Genomic DNA, 18491 nt, shown 5'->3' on the forward strand with positions numbered 1-18491 from the left:
ATGAGACATCACATAGAGGAGCACAAAACTCATCTTACTGGCAAAAAAATTTCCACAAAGGTTGTGTGAATTCATCTTGGACTCAAAAATGATACTAATGGACCAGTGACAGAAATGGACATGTAGCTACTACTAATACTGTGGCTTGGTCTGGGAAGAAGTCAGCATCAAGAGTGCACAGCTGAAGGGTTTTCTGGTAGCTCATTTGTAAAAAGTTCTGCTCTCTGAGCAGCTGGAAGAAATATCGCAGCTGTTACAGCCCTGGCAATCAGCACGCTCTGCTGAGGATGGCTGCTATGCAAACACTCCTTTGTGGCATACACAACATACTCCATTGGCTGTTAAGTGGCAAACAAACCAGTTTGGGAATTCCTACGCAAAGAGCTGTCCTGCTGATACTGGAGAAAACTGGTTCTAATCCCAGTTTTACAAGCCACACTTCATAATTAAAAATCAACATGAAGTGCTGTGGGGAAGATTTTAATTTTTTATCTGGACTCATTTTGTTGGCTCCAAATGTATAGTAAATGACAGAGAACTGCATAAGATATAATTTTCTGTGTAAGTCCTTTAAGATCTCTACTCAGAGGAAAGTAAATCAGAACTTACTGCATATTAGCATATGGAAAAGCTCATAGATTTCAAACGCATATTCCCAAAAAGATAAGCAAGTCAGGAAGCCCCAGGTAGGTCTCACAATAAATGGACATGCTAGACACAAAGATCAGAAACATGATGCACGAGTGATTCTTCTGGTTCAAGACATGTTCTCATCCTGAAGTTATGACAGATGGACCATAATGAACAGAATACTCAAGTGGGAAAACTAGAATTGGAAGGTTGACAAATTAAGCACAGAAAAAAACCCTTGAATATTACTTGAATGTAAAGGTGGTAAAGGCCTAAACCTATATTTATGCAGTTTTTCTCCCTTCAAGAATCACATGGAATTTTATAGTAAAGATACCTCAGTTTAGAAAAGTACACCCTAGTATAGAAAAATATTTTTATGGAAAGCCAAAGTGTAACTCTCTAAAAGAGAGAACAATAAAGAGGATTGATATTTTGGGCGTTGTTTGAGGTTTTTTGGCAGAGGGTGGTGGGAGGGTTGGGTGTTTTGTTGTGTTTTTTTTCCATTTCAGTACAACAATAGAGAGGTGTCAGACAAATTTAAGAATAAAAAACAAAATCATCAGGATTCAGAAAGAGGCTGAAACTTCAGGTTAATATTAGATTCTTTGAAAAATCTGCTGGTCAAATTCATTCTACAAGAATCATAAACAGTCATTATTTTCCAGCTGCTAAATCTTCAAAAAGATGAGCAACAGCTATTGAGTCTCAATTTCTTAAAGTATCTGAAATCAATGTTCCTTTTGAAGTATCCTTAATGATAAAAAATAACTGTCCCTCTCATATGACAGTTATAATACTGTGCTTACAATAAGGATTTCTTTTGGTAAGGGTTTTTTTTTTTTTTAAGTACTAACAACTGAACATCTAAATTATTGTATTCAAGTGAACCCTTTTCTGATTATAGCTGATCATATCAAGGCATCCAGTTCTGTTTTTCCCAATGTAAGAAGGACATGGATCTATTGGAGTGTGTCCAGCAGACACACTGACGTTGACCGTAGGGATGGAGCACCTCTCCAATGAAGACAGGCAAAGAGAGTTGTAGTTATTTAGCCTGAAGAAGAGAAAGCTCTTGGAAGACCTCAGTGTGGCCTTCCTGTACCCAAAGAGAGCCTACAAGAAAGATGGAGGGGGATTTTCATAAGGATACATAGCGATAAGACAAGGAGGAATATCTTTAAATGAAAGAAAGTAGGATTAGATGAGACAGAAGGAAAAAATTTTTTACTGTGAGGGTGGTGCAGCACTGGAACATGTTGTCCAGAAAAGATGTCCCATTCCTGAAAGTGTCCAAGGACAGGTTGGGTGAACAACCAGGTGTAGTGGAAGGTGTCCCTGTCAATACAGGGGCATTGGAACTAGATGATCTTTAAGGTCCTTGTCAACCCAAACCATTTTATGATTATAGGGTTCTATCATTTCTAAGATGAAAAGTGAAACATTATAATTCCTAAATGTTAGATTAAAATAAAAATAATTTATCTTCCACAGTTCCATATTATTTCTCATTGGAACAACACTAAATTCAATATCAGGTACAAAATATCTTGTGAAAGCACAGTGGTCATAGTTCAAATCTTCTATTCAGAAAGCTCATTTAAATAATGAGTTTCTGTAGAATGTCAGCAATCTGAGAACACCAAAGAAATTCCCCCAGATTGTGTGTTATTATATGGAATGTAAGAAGAATTATCACACTTAATTAAATATCGCAGATACAAAAAGCTTTGTTTTGACCTTATGACAGCCTTTAAATTTTGAAGCTTATCTTCAAACTAGTTATTTATATCAATAAACAAATAACGTCTGATTCTTCAGCATAGAAATTTCAGACTTTTTTTTTCAAACTGTTATAATCATCACAGCTAGATAAAATGAAATGTGCCAGTTCAGCTACAAATGAAAGGTAGTAAAGAATTTTAGTTTTTCAGTATTAAATACTCTATTTTCATTAATTTTCCTTGGTATACATTGTAACAAAATATTTAGGGGAAAGCAAATTTGGATTATGATCTAGATCCACATCCCAAAGATACCAGAACTTCCAGGTTCAGAAACTTTTCTTGTGGAAAAGAATTAAATTAGTAGTAACATCACCTTTACCTGAATATTACAAGTAACAATTTTTAAGTATCAAAATTACTGAGCACATATAAATTATTTCTGTTCTGTTCCCTTCATATCATTTAACTGGCATTCTAGGCTTCTCAGTATGACCCGTGGTTTGCTGTTTGCTAGTTTCACCCTTGTATTAGAGCTCAATACTGTACTGAAACAATTCTTTTTTATCGAAACAACCAGCACAGAATCAATTACCTAAGGGGGACAAGTTTGGTGTTTTAGCCAGCTATGTGTAATGAAATGACTTATGGGTCATTCACAGAGGAGATAGTGTCACTCAACCTTCCTTGGTTTATAGTCAAACCACCTGTAGCTAACCCACTGAATAGATAATTTTTGTTAACTATTCATTTCAGAGCACTACATATACTCTGGAAATAATTTCTTCTAGATCTTCATACCTCGAGAACTTCCTGGTAATAAGCACTGCAGGTATTCTGTAAACATGTTTCTAGGACAACTATACACTGATATTTGTATAGTCTCACTAGATACACCAGATGGCTTAATTATAAAAACAAAATTTGCCAAATAAACATTACTTCTTGCTTTATACATGCATTTTCCTGTCAATAACTTGTCTTTCCAAGCAAAACGCTTTTGTTTAATAGGTTATTATATTCCTTGAGAAACAAGTAATCCTTAAACCCTGTGGCATTTGGGCCATCATTATTTATCACCCACATTTACTACAATTGACCAAATGACCTTTAGGATAACCAAAAGAGAAAAAAATACTTTAAAACTACAGAATAGCACATATAGCATACACATTATTTGTTGTTCATTATGATCTTCCATTTTTAGTCACACACAGAAGCAACTGAAAGCAGGAAATATTATGCACATCATGACATAGGCTGCAAATTCTGCCCCCATGCAATTCTTAGAAAAGAAGTAGTTAATTTCTAAATGATCTAGTGACATCCCACAGTGTGTAGCTGCAGAATTTATTAACTCTGGCTTTGAATAGCCTTTTACTCCTTGCTATGTTTCTCTAGATATAACTTTGAAAGCAATCTCCAATGTATATTCAGTACAAGATACACTGGAAAAAAACTATTCAAAAGTATTAAAGAAGGCTTTCCACTATGAAAAAAGGACCCTACCCTGAAATGTTTACTGTCCACAAAACATAGATATATTGGTCACACAAAAAATATACTATCTTATCTCTTTTACCTAAAGCATGAGAAGCTGCATCTGATCTGAGTGGAATTTCAGTCTATGGATATATTTGCATGGACTCTTCACTGATACTCACATCTCTTTGCACACAACTGACCTCTAGCATTCACACAGTAAAGGGAAACTAGATTAACAGATTTACAATAATGAAAGGAAACATTTTCCTTTTTAATTTTTTCTTTTTATTATCCATAGTCCTTGACTTATGGGGCTTAAACAAAATGCAAATCCATCACTACAGAAGAGACACATGTTTTGCAAGCCACAGATTTAGTCCAGAGCTGGAGAAGGTGTTCAAAACTTGACTTAGTACCTCCATTACCTTTAAGTACCTTCACACAGCCTTTAAATTCTATGCCCACAACATCACAGCTTTCATCTCTGTTTTTACATAACTTTTCAGCTATGCCTTTTGTTTTTCCTTTATTTTTTTCCTTAAGAAAAAGATAACTATTCATTAAAAAACACTAAATATATTCTTTCTGAATTTGGATAGAAAGGTATGATGCAGCTTACTTCCAACATTGCGCTGCTTATAGGACTTTTAATAGGCAAAAACCAAATACATGGAGAAGCAGCCAGCCCAGAAGAGACATGCATTCTCAAAGAGACATGCATTCCTCATTTGGAGGAACTTTACTTTCTCAGACATTCTTCCCATGCCATATATCTCGTTGCATTCTCTGAAGCATGGAAGCTGCCACAAAGGTGCTTTTATCTAGGAAAGCTGTTTTTAAATCACCCTCATATTCCTTTCAGTTTTTATCTGGCTGTTACATGAACATGAGCCTTTCTGCATCACTTGTCTTAACCTTGCATCCTAGGTGCAAAGCAATCTTTAGAACTCTTCTACTGATGCTTAGGTTGTACCAAACAAATACCACAACCAAAGGTATAGAGTCTTCATCTGAATCATGATATGTCTTATAGTCTGAAGGCACCAAGAGGTGTGAGTTAATTACAGCCAGCTGAATTGCCTGGATGCTGCACACAGAGACAAATCATTCTGCTAGTGGGAAAACAAAACCAGCACAAAACAACAACAAACCCTGTTAACAACAAACCCTGAGAACATATTACTTCTCTCCACCTACCTTCCCATCTTAACTATTTTTAAAAAAAATTTGTACACCTCCCTGCCTCATATACACACTTTTGATGGAATCTAGAACATGAATGAGAAAGGAGCAGGATACATTCATAACAGGCACATAACAAACACAATATGCAAATTTTGACTAGCCAATTAAAATTCCTGAACTCCCAAACAACGTTTTCACAATGTTACAATACATCTAAATATAGTTTAATTATGATTTGAACTTTGGTAAAGTGCTCATGGCTGCATCTCAGGAGGGTACACAGATGTACTGCTGCCAAGTCATTCAGCGCAGGTGAGGCTTCACCTGGTAAACAGAATCAAAGAATAATATTCTTGTTACTGTGTTCACCACACCTCTCTTCCTCTCAGCATGCTCTACAGCAGAGCATTTCACTGTGCTCTGCTGAACAGAGTGCTGGCACTGCGCTGAAGCTCTGATCCAGCATCATGCTTAAACATAGCAGAGACATCACAGAATGCATGAATGGGTTGCAAAGGGAGGCCCAGAGTGCAGCCTGAAGAGCAAAGCAGTCACCTGCCAGCATTGCTCACCCAGGAAAAACTTACAGGGCTGATCTGGCATATACATGTTTGTATTTAAAAGAAGTAACAGTGACTATTCCAAATGCTCACCCCAAAGTATACAAATCCAATGCTGTGCATTCTCTAGCAAATACCTCTGCTTTTGCAGCAGTAAATTCAGGATAAAAAAAATACTGCTCCTACTCATCAAAGATCTTTCTTACACTGATTTCTAAAAGAATTCTTAGGTCCCCAAATACAATTAATGAGCAGTTTTGAAGTAATCTAATTTCAGTCTTAAGGATAGTCTGTCTGAAAGGACAGATTTTAGTTCTAAGAAAAGTCTGGAACTCAGATTATGCAGCAGTGTTGATTTTAGTAGTATTATTCCTATAAACATGGTATATATTTCCTGTATATGTTGACAAGTTGCATTGTATAATGTTTTAAAAGTCACGCTGCTGAGGTTCTGTAGGAAATACAGAACCTCTCTCCCCCACCCCCTCCCTGAACACACTGAACCAAGTGGAATCAGTGTCCGGGTTCTTAGTCATGTAACAGTTTCATGTGTGCACCAGGAGCAAACATATTGTGGGAATGACATCAACACTGCAGAAAGGTTAACAAAATATTACCAAAGATAGACAGTTCTTCCAAACCCTCAAAGATTCACACATACTTCCAATGAATCTATTCATATCTTTGACAAATTTGCACACTGATAAAGCATTCAGCCTATCCTAAATAATTCCTTATATTTCATCAGGAGGTAAAATTCTTCTGCCTTTTTTCTGTAATCTTTGTAGTAATTTCTTACTAAATGACATGATTTCTTCCTCAGTCTCATATGGTCTGCAATATTTTTGCACAACTGTTTTGCTTGAAAAAATGAAATTTATTTCACCTGAATGTTTCCTAGAGAGACTGTTTACTTTCATATCACCTCCTTCCAAACACATACGTTTTACAGAACAAGATGCTGCTCAAACCAGAGCAAAGAAACAAAGAAAAAAATCTTTAAATCATTAATTGAGAATACTTCTCAATCCTCACACAATTACTTCGTTAATTGATTTAGCCATCAACAGGGGAGGTGGGGAGGAGGTAATTCTTATGAGCCCTTCCCTGACAAGATCTACTGACAAAGATTTAACATACAGATATGAAAGTGCTGGCCACATGAGCAAAGACTATATGAGGAGGTGTTACTGCTATCATTATGTACCATGGCATCTTGGACAAAATATCTTGATGTGTCTCAGCCAGAGTATTTGCACTACAGTTCTATTTCAGTTCCAGTTTTCATTTTAACAAAACATTTTCATTTTAGAAGTGATGGGTAATCACCACATCTGTAGGTACCTCTCAGTGTTTACCAATTTAGATTAAAAAGATTAATCTCAGTCCCACCTCTACCTAGAATTCAGGCTATATAAACACTCAGATACCTACATGTATGTAGCCTGATTTCCAGAGCTGTCAAGGCTTGTTATTTAAGGAAATGATGACAGTTAAGTACCAAGCACTTAAAATCTAAATCAAGACATCCAGGGATTCTTGATTTCACTACAAACCGTCTTGTAAATGTAAGTGACTGGAAGCTTGTGAAGAAGTCATGGAATCTTAGATCATTCTGTTCAGTGACTCAGCTGGAGGCTGACATGGTGGTAGGCAAGCATCTCAGACTACATTAAAACATGTTAGAAGTCAGAAGCATTATAATTTTCCAATGTGCTACAGTCAAAAAATATTGCCAAGTCTCACGATCACCATTTTAGGAAGAAGTACAACTAGAGACAAAGGTTAACCACCAAATATGAATGATTCACAGACATAGCTGTAGGCAAAAAAGGTTTTTGCTTCTATATATTGAGAATATGAATTGGATTGATGAGCAGCAATCATAACTCTTCCATCTTAAAAAACAAAAAAAGACCAACAATAAAACTATTGTTTTGAGTATGATCATGTGAACCCACTAATGTCAAGACATCCCTTTTCTCCCTGAAGGAACTCTGGGGTAGGTTAGACCAGGTGTGCTGTCTGACCTGGAGTATCCTGCCTTTTCACAGAGGCTGCATCATCTGTGAGACATCAGACCTAAGAGCATAACACTGTTCACACTTTCACTTCAACCCCCTTCCTCCCACTTACAGCCCTGTTCTAGGCATTATTTTTCACACATGAATGTCAGAAGTATTATAAAACTCTTTCTAGAAACACCAACGATTATAAAAGGTGTCTCATTCTTCCCACATAGGAGCTATGAAAATGGAATTAATGTGATACTCATTCTAAGACAGCAAGCCTTGCTGAGAGTCAACGTACACTGACAGCAGTTTGGGCTCAACATCACGCTGAGTTCACTTGGTCTCCAATTAACACAAATCCAACGAGCTTACTTTTGTCAGCCTGCAATGTCACATGTATCTATTTGATTTTAAGTGTTGCAATGGATTCAGAAATCAAAAGTTTGTCACCACCACTTTCTGTCAACGTTTCCAAGGTATTTTAGACTATTTTACCTTAGGTTCAAAGCAAGAATAATGGCAATTTTTTTCATCTCAGAACTAATTCAATATTTCATGTCAGAGGGTGCAATTGTGATGACAGTAACACTGATGTTCCCCTGCTATAGATCCATCTATTAAAATTTCCAAGTAGAGATGAGATGAAATTGAAAAACACATCCAAAATAAGACTATTCACAAAAATATGCTATTTCCAAAAACTATTTCCAAGAAAACTCCAGATTTCAAAAATGTATCTGTTATGCAAATAATTATGGCTTTACTCCCGTTATATTAGCTCAGTGCAAATCATTTTCACAGTGCTTGGTTAGCATATAATTGATTTTGCAATTGTGAAGTGTTTTCTTGGAAGCATTTTCTTTATCAATTTATGTTATTTAGATACTCTATTTCCTTCTGTCACAAGATGTTTTTGTTTTCTGTCACCTACTGGGAAGTACAACGTTTCAAAAAGTGACTGTTGGCTAGATTATGCATATATTTTTGTGATGCAGAATCTTAAATAATATGTTTTTATCATTGTTATCATACTTTAAGTTGTCCACATTGTGTTTTCTAGTATGGATTTTCAAACCATTTGTATGGAAGATAAAGAATACTATAAGCAAAGTTCTTATTTTTTTATCTCTCTCTAATCTTAGCACAATCAGAAATGCAAAATATTTTCAATAGTAAAATACTTTTCTTTAGGTTCCTTCAGGTCTTTATACTTAAATAAAACACTGATGGTTATTAAATGTCCTGCAAAAGATGTTGGAGACTACCTAAATCCTTTTTCCACTTAATATCATAACTCTCAATCATGACAAAAATATTTTGGGTTTTTGTTTTGCTTTTTTGTTTGTTTTTTTTTTAATGTAGTTGTATTTACTAGATGTTGTTCTTGAAGGTAATGTATTTGGATTAATGCAGTATTTTTGCTTTTTAAAAAATTTTCTAGTGGATCATATATAAGCAAGCTCTTACCATAGATGAAATGTAGGAATGTGAAAATTTAGATCATATACAGCTTTCACAATACAAAAAAACCCTCAATTTTAAAGCAAATAGTTTCAACTGCTGTGGAAATTGTTTTTTATTGGATTCTCAAACCTAAAGAACAGAATCACTTCTTCAAAATACAATATATTTGTTTGCTTAAGATTGGCATTAGGATTGGCTTAGGAATATAAGTGAAATACTACCCAGTTTTAAAGTGTGAGTTGCTTCACATAAATTTATTTCATCTTATGCAAGTCAGATATTATATTTTTTCTTCTGACATAATTTAAATGCTCTAAATCAACTTTTGGATATACTTAACTGATTCCAGGGACTACATTAGAACTCAAATTTTAATACTTTGGGTCGCATTAGAGTCTATTAATTAGATGCCTGAGTAACCAAAAATTGATGTCAAGGATATATCCCTGAATATCAATTCCTCTCACTATGAAGAAATGAAAAAAACTTTTTTTAAACTTTGCTGAATTAAAAAAAAAAAAGTTCAGACTTTAGAATCTGAAAAATATTATCACACATTAAGGACTATCAGCAGTGTATTACATAGACATTAAGCAAAAATGCATATTCACGAAATGAGGACATTACACTAATAAAATGAAGAATAACGTACTTAATCAAGTTTAGAACTGACTCTCTAGACTACAAATTTGAGTAATTCTCCAGGTAAAGGTATTCAGCATGCAGTGACACAAAACAGGCTTACCTAGCTCACATTATTCCACTTCCAGTCAAGTTAATAGTACTGCTAGTTTTATTGAGGCAAAAAAAACTCCAAAAGTCACTCAAACTACTCTTCAGCAAAGCATTCTGATTCTCAATACAAACACAATAACAGACAAAAATTCCTATGAGTAAATATAAATCTTAATGACATTCACAATTAATTCATCTGCTATTGGAAGAATAATACTAGAATGGAATTTGTGTGAATAAAACAAGAATCATAGTCATAGAATGACTTGGGTTGTAAGGGACCTTAAAGGCCATTTTGTTCCAACTCTTTCCCTCCCATAACCAGGGACACCTTTCACTAGACCAGGTATCTGAGAGTCCCATCCAATCAGGCCTTGAACACTCCCAGGAGCGGGGCATTCACGACTTCTCAAGGTATTTGGTTCCAGTGCCTCACCACCCTCAATAAATAATTTCTTCCTAATATCTAATCTAAACCTACTGTCTTCCACCTTAAAACCATTCCTCCTTGCCCTGTCACTCCATGCTGTTGTAAATAGTCTGTCTCTCTTTACATTTAAAGATGTAAATCTTTACCATATCACACTATTCTGGAAATTTCAAGGTTATCTTTACTATCAAGACTCCTCATTGTTAAAGTGAACTCTACTCAAGTATTTTTGATACTCTTCATTCCTGTATCTCATAGTGAAGAGCTGGATAACTTACAACATTCCATAAGTGCCTGCAAGGGCTCCACTCTGAAAGAATTTCATAAACCCCTCTGATCAGGAGGTCACTTGCAAATATACCATGACAATATTTAGGTGTGCATCTCATGTTTCTGTTTTATACCTGTTTGTACAGGACTTAGAAGTAGAGGAAGACAGGGTCTTAGTGGGTGTTAGTTTATCCACTCTCTCACCCTCAGCCTTTTTTTAAATTTGACTTTTCCATCAGTGCAAATAGCAATAATGAGGCACCTAATTTCCAGTTGCCGATGGATGACTGCCTCATTCTACATCATACCCAGGCACTCATGAAGGTGCCTGATCGCCTAGGACCAAAATAGGGTCTCAGGTGGGAGAGACAATTGCAATGCAACAATTCTGCCTGACTACTAGCACCAGAGACTCAAAAAATTACTATTCAAAAATGTTCTTTGAAGAAGCTTTAGAATATACTCACAGCTCACACTGCCACTTATTCCCTGTTTCAGTAGGAACTGGAGAGAAACAGTGAATGATCTCGCTTTAGTTTGTCATAAAAGTAGTTGGGCATCAAACATGGAACGATACTGAAGACCCTCCTTTGGGGCTAGCCCATAACTCTTGTTTGCAGAAATGTTTTTCTATTTCTATTGCAAAATTTTTCCAAGTATAATTCAAAGAATTTCTTGTGTTTGTCCAGGAGTTTTACATGTTCAGTTTCGTAGCAGAAACTCCTAAGACACTTCTGGACGCGTTGGAGATGTGTGCTGTACATGTAGTTATCTAATCTACTATTCATTCACAAGGATTTCAATGTTAATTGGAAAATCAGATTATTAGCCTTATTTTTGTCTTGGAACTATCTAAGAAAGCAATGTTTTTTAAACAATCTGGAGTGGCTAAACCCCATAAGCCAAAGAAAAAATATTAGGTGACAAATTATGTTAGCACAGCGGTTCTGCAGTGCCCAGTGATACAGACCACGCATGTATTGTGCTGAAACAGACATAGAAAAAATCTTTTGATTGGAAACAACAGTTGTAAACCTACCCCTTTCTGTTATAATAAGATATAGGCAAAGAGAGAGAAACTAAATTAAATCTTCACATAGAAAAAGCACTGCTCTATACACAACATTGTAGATGCATTTTTGTCTATTCCTTTCATCAGTGTTTGGCCAAACTCCCACAGATCTCCCAGTAGTTATTAGATAAAACATTCATCTGCCTTTTCACCACATTTACAGCCAGAGGTATCACCTTCAATAAGCTGGAATTGAACATGACATTTAATGTCAAGCTCAGTACTGTTAATGCGATCACAATTGTCTCTAGAACAACCTGCAGCATGACCCCTCTCTGACATATGTGGGCTGTGTATCCTTCTTGATGTCCTATTCCATATTCCTTGCCCAGACATTCTACACCACTGATACTGAGTATCTTTTTTGCTCCATTTAATTCTCAAAGCAAGTCGCTAGTGCCATCTCCTCAACACAGCTACTTAACACACCCACTCCTGCAATCCCATGTGAGGATGTAACAGTCGACGTTTTTTTTCATGTGGCCAATGAGTGGTGTTGTTTGGGTTTTTTAATTTGTGAGGGGAATTAAAGAAATTTTATGCCCTTACCCATGAATGCTTAAAAAAAATTATGAACATATTTTTGTCTGGCAATAGCAAAGAGGGTCCTTACAGTACATGAATTACGTCAAGCCAGGGAAAAGCAAGTACAAGACACTGAATGGCAACAGCTTTACAATTTCTGTTTCACCTGGGCAAAACAAAAAAAAAAAAGCCTTTTTGAAAGGTTTATTGACATAAGATGCGTTTGTATCTAATTATAAACTTATAATCTACTGTACTGCACATGTTAACAAGGGGAAACTACAAAGCACTCTTTTGAAAGATTGCCACAGAAAAGCTGTTTTGGGTTACCTGGTTTACTCATAGTTCACAATCCTTAAACACCAGTGTCCTGGAATTATTTTTTACTATTTATAGATCTGCAGTAATGATGAAGTTCAAAGAAACACATTAGAGCTCATTAAAAATAGCACTGACTTTGGGGAGGAGGAATAGAATTCTATTCCCATTTCCAAGACACAAATGCAAGATAGAAAACACAAAAGACAGCTTGAAACCTTTTACAAACTTTGCACAGAAGGATGAAATTGAGTCCAAGCAGGTAAGATCCCGGTCAATAATGTTGTTTCATAGCTTAAAAAAAAGGTGTAAATCTCTTGGGATAACAGATTGTCTTGTTGACAAGTACAGTGTTCATCATGAGGACATTAACCTAACAGCTGGGGTATCTGATTGCCACTTCTTCAAGCAAGGGACATTTCAGATGGCTCTCTTGAAATCAGTATAAAGACCTCAAGAAATGTGGGTAGTCATTGCAAAAAGTTGTTTGTATGATTTTCTGTTTCTTTAGGGATGAATGTCTCAGTAAACATAGTTTATAGACAGAAAACAAATTGCTAAAAATATACACATGCCTTGGCCAACAGCAAAATATATATAGAAAACCCGATGAAACAATTCTCACTTACAGATGGTAGCAAACAAGTAGCCAGCACTTTCTATTTGACCTTTAGAGGGAGATTGTTTTTTCACTCCATTTAAATACCATTTGGGGAATTACCTCTGATTTAGCTCTTTGCTTGCCTGTGGAACTAAAGAGATTTCACACTATTCTCTTGTGTTCTGATGTTCTGTGAAAAAACAAAGAAATTTGATTAATCAAGATAATGTATTAATTCCACCAAGAACAAAACCTTACTCTTATACAACTATTTTGGAGTTTTATATTGCCACAATTAAACACCAAGAGCTTTAAACAGAAAATCAATAGCTACAGCAAAATCCCAGCACAGATATAATATTTTTTGTCCTGCTGTAGGTTAAAAGTCAGCTTGAAGGGATAATGCCATGAGGTTGCCACAAAAAGGGTGGCTCATTTTTTTTTCTTTCCCTCATCATTATCAGCAGTGTTACATGGATAAACTAGAATAGGAAGGACAAAAATTGTTTTTTCCAAATAATAATGGCAGACCAAATTCATCTGGACTCCAGTGGAAGCCAAACCTCTGACTACAAATATCTCTTGCATAGTGGTTCACAGGGGCATCACAGAGAAATCTAGAAGGCCAAATTTGGTCTTCAATTGAATGGATATTTATCACTTTTAGAAATAAAGGATATGATGGATATGACTTACTGGAGTCTGTATCTTAATCTGGAGTGAGAGTCAAAATTTTTTAAAAACCTAAAATAAAGCATAAAAGTTACCATAATTGATGGTGTACCAAAGCTTTCATCTAAGCTTACCATGTAATAAAATGGGAAGCCTAAATTTCAATACCTTCAATTAAGCAGGACTCTGATTTCTGTGAAAGCTAGGGACAAGTTGCTTATTTGTGTTTCCAGTTTTTACCAGCATCTTATGTGTTTCCTCAATTTAAGCCAAATGCTATTTTTCAAGAAAAAAATTTCTTGTAAACGTTCTGTCTTACCTTTAGTCACAACAAGTTATTGAATATATTTGTTAGATAATCTGATCCAGTTCAGAGAACTACAGCATATTCCTGAAGGCCACTGGTTTGAAGCAATTATTTTCTGACTTTTCTTAATTCCTTATTTATTTTGTATCTCACAAACTTTTATCAAGTCAGTCTGTTCTGTTTTTAAAAGAACTTCACCTTTTCCTAAGTCCCTTCTCTGCAATCATTCTAACATCATTGCTAAATATACCACCAGTAATTGCATTAATTCTAAGGTTGGTTTTTTTTTAAAAACCAGCATCAAGGTACTCTATAATATTATTTAATTTACAAGTTATGGTGGGAGCAGCCTACAAGAAAGATGGACAGGGCCAGTTCTCAAGGGTATGTAGTTTTAAGACAAGAAGGAACGACTTTAAAATAAAAGAGGGAGGGTTTGGATTAGATATGATGAAGAAATTCTTCACTCTGAGGGTGGTGAAGCACAAGAACAGTTTGCCCAGAGAAGCAGTGGATGCTCCATCCCCAGAAATGCTCAAGGACAATTTGGATGAGGCTTTGCACAGCTAGGCAGAGTAGAAGGTGTCCCTGCCCATGGCAGGAAGGGATCTAGATGATCTTTAAAGGTCCATTCCAACCTAAACCAGTCTATGATTCTACAACTCTAAGATTCTAAATCAAACAGCAGAGCATAAGTGTGGTATATATGATTTCTGAATGTTAGCATATGAAGCATCCAGTATTAGAATAAGTGGTCACACTGGAATTTAGCAACAGCAAACTATGACACCTATCAGAAAACTTGGGCTGCAAATGATCATTTCAGAAGCTATTTTTAAGAAGGCTCAACACTCAATATACCACCCCTCCACCCCCTGAGAGATGGAGAAAATGAGATGTCAGCAATCAACACAGTCAACAGATCCAATGCAGCATCTCACAGCATTTATGTTAATAGCACTTTCTTGTCCCACGGTCCAAAGAAATATGCTATCAAAGCTACACATGCAACTGGGACATCTCACTATGGTTGTCTCATCCTCAGATGAGAATCTCCTGACAAAAATTTGAACATAAAATTAAGCTGTCTTGTTTACCAGTGAATTCAACGTTTGAGGAATTCTATGATCCAAACTCAAGTCAGAGTAAAAAATAGTTTGCTGCAACTTTTTTGAGCCAGTTGGACATATGATGTTCTACTAAAATTTCCTAACAGCTGATCATGAGGCATTTAAGGAGGTTTTGATCCCATTCTGCTTCACTGAGCATTAAACAGTATGTTTCTAGCCTCCTCAAAAGAAGTTTGTTTTCATGAAAGATATTTTAAGCCAACATCAAAAGATGATCAGACAAGAAAAATATTTCTACTTACTTCAAAGTCTGCACTTAAACACCATAATTAGATGTCCAAATTATTGCAGAATTATTTCTGCTTACCTTGTACAATGGTACCAACTTGTTTAGCCAGGAAGCAAATTCTCTGGGGTCAGTCAACACACAAATGTTGCCATTATATTAAATATAGGAAGCAAGGTGAGTAATGTTAAGCAATTCCTCTACAATGTGTGACTTTAAATATTACAGTACATTCTTGTTAAGAGAAGGAAATATAACGGTGCGAGATCTGGTAATTTTTTTAAAATTTGGACGCTATGTTAATTTGGGAGGAGAGGAGATATATTCACGTGAAAGTCAGCTGTTAATTTTTATTTCAAAATATACAAGGAATGTTTGAAAAACATAGATATTTTTCTGATTCAGATTACAAATAGATCTTAATTTGAAAGCATTTTCTATAGGAATTTGCCTACATTCAAGTTCTGAAAGGACAAGAAGCATCTGGAAAGCAAAGTGAAAAAAGTAAAGGCTGGTTTTATTTTGATTTTCAGTTTGTTAAGAGGGCCAGAATTAGGCGTACTGAGTAATTCTGATTTGCAATTCTATTTAGATTCTATATGGTAGAAAGTGCAGACCCTTTCACTGTCAGAATCTCCTACAAGAACACTGTGTCATGCACTTGAAATACCAAATCAGTGTTTACACTAACACCTGGAAGTTGTTTCAAATGTTTACTTCAGAATACTGCTATGCCTAAATTATGTCACATGTCTATATGTAAATGAGTGCATTGATGTGTACCACACCTGTAACAGGCAGCTGCTTCACTTTCCAGGTTAGGAGGCTATTTCCTTCCCATGGATCTCAACAGTACCTCCTCTTACAGAGGAACTGCAAGAACTGGATGTGATATTTTTTTTCCCCCTCTGCTAATATATTACTTTTCTTACTTCAAAAGAATTTTAAACAGACAGTCAGGAATTTCTCAACAGGCTCAGCTGGGGACAGCTAAAACATTTCATTTTGCAATCTTGATCTTATGTTTTGATTTTTTTGAGAAAAAATTTGCCAGTACTTCAAATTAAAAATCTGCTATTTAGTAAGAAAATAATTTTGAAACAAAACATTTCAACACTTTCAGAAATCTTCTCCTTTCCATTCTATATATTATTTCAAGTTGATTAATTAATAAAAATTATTTCTGGTGTAAAGAATTTAGTTTCAGCAAACAAAAAAACCCAAGTTTTGGCAAAGAAGCAAAATGAGAGTAATTTCCTGCTTTTAGGAACAATCTTCTCACCCCTAAGAAAACAAACAGTACAATCCACTTGCCCATATGAAACCAGCAGTACCAGGGGTTTTTCCTAAGGAAATTTCCATGCACCATATGATGTACCAGAATGAACTTCTTAGACTCATTCATATTGCAGATAATCCCAACGAACACTGCTCTTTGAAAGTTAATTTGAAACTTAGAATGAATAGGCACAAGATTTTGAGGGAGTTTTTAACACTTGAGAGTACAGACACTATACTTAATAACTGAACTAGGGCTGCATCTGTAATATTGCTCCATACTAGTTGCATTTTGAAAAGATCAGACCCTGGGTTTAGAAATTAAAGCATTTATTAAATGTGTTTTTATTATAATAAATGTGCATTTATTAAAGTGTTTATTTAACATGTTCTGTGTCTTCCAGATGACGTGCCCACCTAGTACAACTGATGACTGACAATATCCAGGATGTCTGTGTCTATTGGGCAAATGGACTGAGACAGCCTGCGAGAATATGTTCTGTTAGTTATTCATCTAGAAAAGATTTATCCTAGTGACTAAAAAAATAGCCACTTCTGCAATTCTTTGAGACACCAATCCCTATTATTATGCTATTCTGGATGCTGTCTCACAGTAAGATTCTAACTAAATAGAGTAGGATTCTCTATCAGATTCCATGAGGAATCAAACTGCTGGAAGCATGAAGGTTTTTTGTATGTTTGTCTTTTATCTGAGCTTTGCCTTAAAACATAAGAGGACAGGATGTTGGCTAATGATTTTCTTTAAGATTTATGTAACTAAATTAGCCGACTTCACTCCATGCAAATTCCCAGTGACTGCTGAACCATTCAATAATGAATACAAATATAGGGAGGTTGCTTGAGTCTAAACTGTCTGCTTCAGCAGTCAGTGACAACATGGCCAATGGGAGCATTAATCATGTTTTACTCTTCAAAAATGCTGTGTACTTTTTCACATTAATGACTTCCTACATTCCATATATTTACAAACTATGGTAGGTTGTGATAAAGCAGAAGAGCAGTAAAGATGCTATGTGTAATAGTGTAGAATCTCAAATAAATAGTTTATGTGTAATACTAAATAAAGTGACAATAAATTTATAATCATATTATGTATGGTTGGAACAGGGAGTAGAAGATACTGTAAAATTATATACATCTGTTTCTTTTGTCTTTGCAGCTTAGCTTTACTAGGGTTTGGGAGGAAAAAGAAGAACAGTTTGACTTCCTGTACAAGAACACACAACTTTGGAAATTGTTTAAAAATAAGAAAGCTATAAACTTTTAAAATCATTAACACTCAGAATAAAAAAGCTGACTTTTACCAGAAGAGAACAAAGCATGAAAATACTTAAAACATTGCATCATGTCCAGTAAGAATTGCCAGGGTCCATGAGGACTCATTGAGCTCTGACAGGAAGACAAGCAGAGAGAGAGGGAAGCCTGGAAGTGCCTTTTGGGAGGTTAGTCTAAGATCCTCATGTAAATGGTCAGATACCAATAGAAAAGATACAAAAGTTTAAAATATACATTTTTCTAAGTAGTTTCATGTTAAACAAACACCGCTTTGCCATGATGAAATTATTTTATTATAGAGTACCAGAGTCATAATTAGAGGGGGAGAGTTGTAAAGTGAGAACTCAAATCAGACCTGCTCAATGACCTAAGCTGAAGAACACAACTGCATTCTGTGAACTATTTCCACCACACACCAGATATTATCAGAGAGCTCAACTTGAGACTTTAGAGATATAATGAAAATGTCTCTTCCAAGACTGCATGCACTTTATGAACTTAGCTCCCCCAGGAAAACTAAGTGAAATAATTCTGTATTATTCTACTAATTCATTGTGTGGTTGCTGAACCC

The 18491-nt window shown here is 35.5% G+C and overlaps 1 protein-coding gene across 2 annotated transcripts in view; it reads right to left on the reverse strand.

The window, feature by feature from the left end:
- Window positions 1-18491, reverse strand: part of LRRC4C (leucine rich repeat containing 4C) — a 204158-nt gene that overhangs the window by 149997 nt on the left and 35670 nt on the right. The window contains exon 1 of one of the 2 annotated variants that reach the window (XM_030950588.1): window positions 13132-13197. The exons of the other annotated variant lie outside the window; for it this stretch is intronic. The gene's annotated coding sequence lies outside the window, so the exon portion shown is untranslated. Of the gene's footprint in view, window positions 1-13131; window positions 13198-18491 lie in introns of those variants that run through there. 2 annotated transcript variants of the gene reach the window in all.

This window comes from Camarhynchus parvulus, chromosome 5 (assembly GCF_901933205.1).
Source record: "Camarhynchus parvulus chromosome 5, STF_HiC, whole genome shotgun sequence".
In the NCBI taxonomy this organism is placed as follows: domain Eukaryota; kingdom Metazoa; phylum Chordata; class Aves; order Passeriformes; family Thraupidae; genus Camarhynchus; species Camarhynchus parvulus.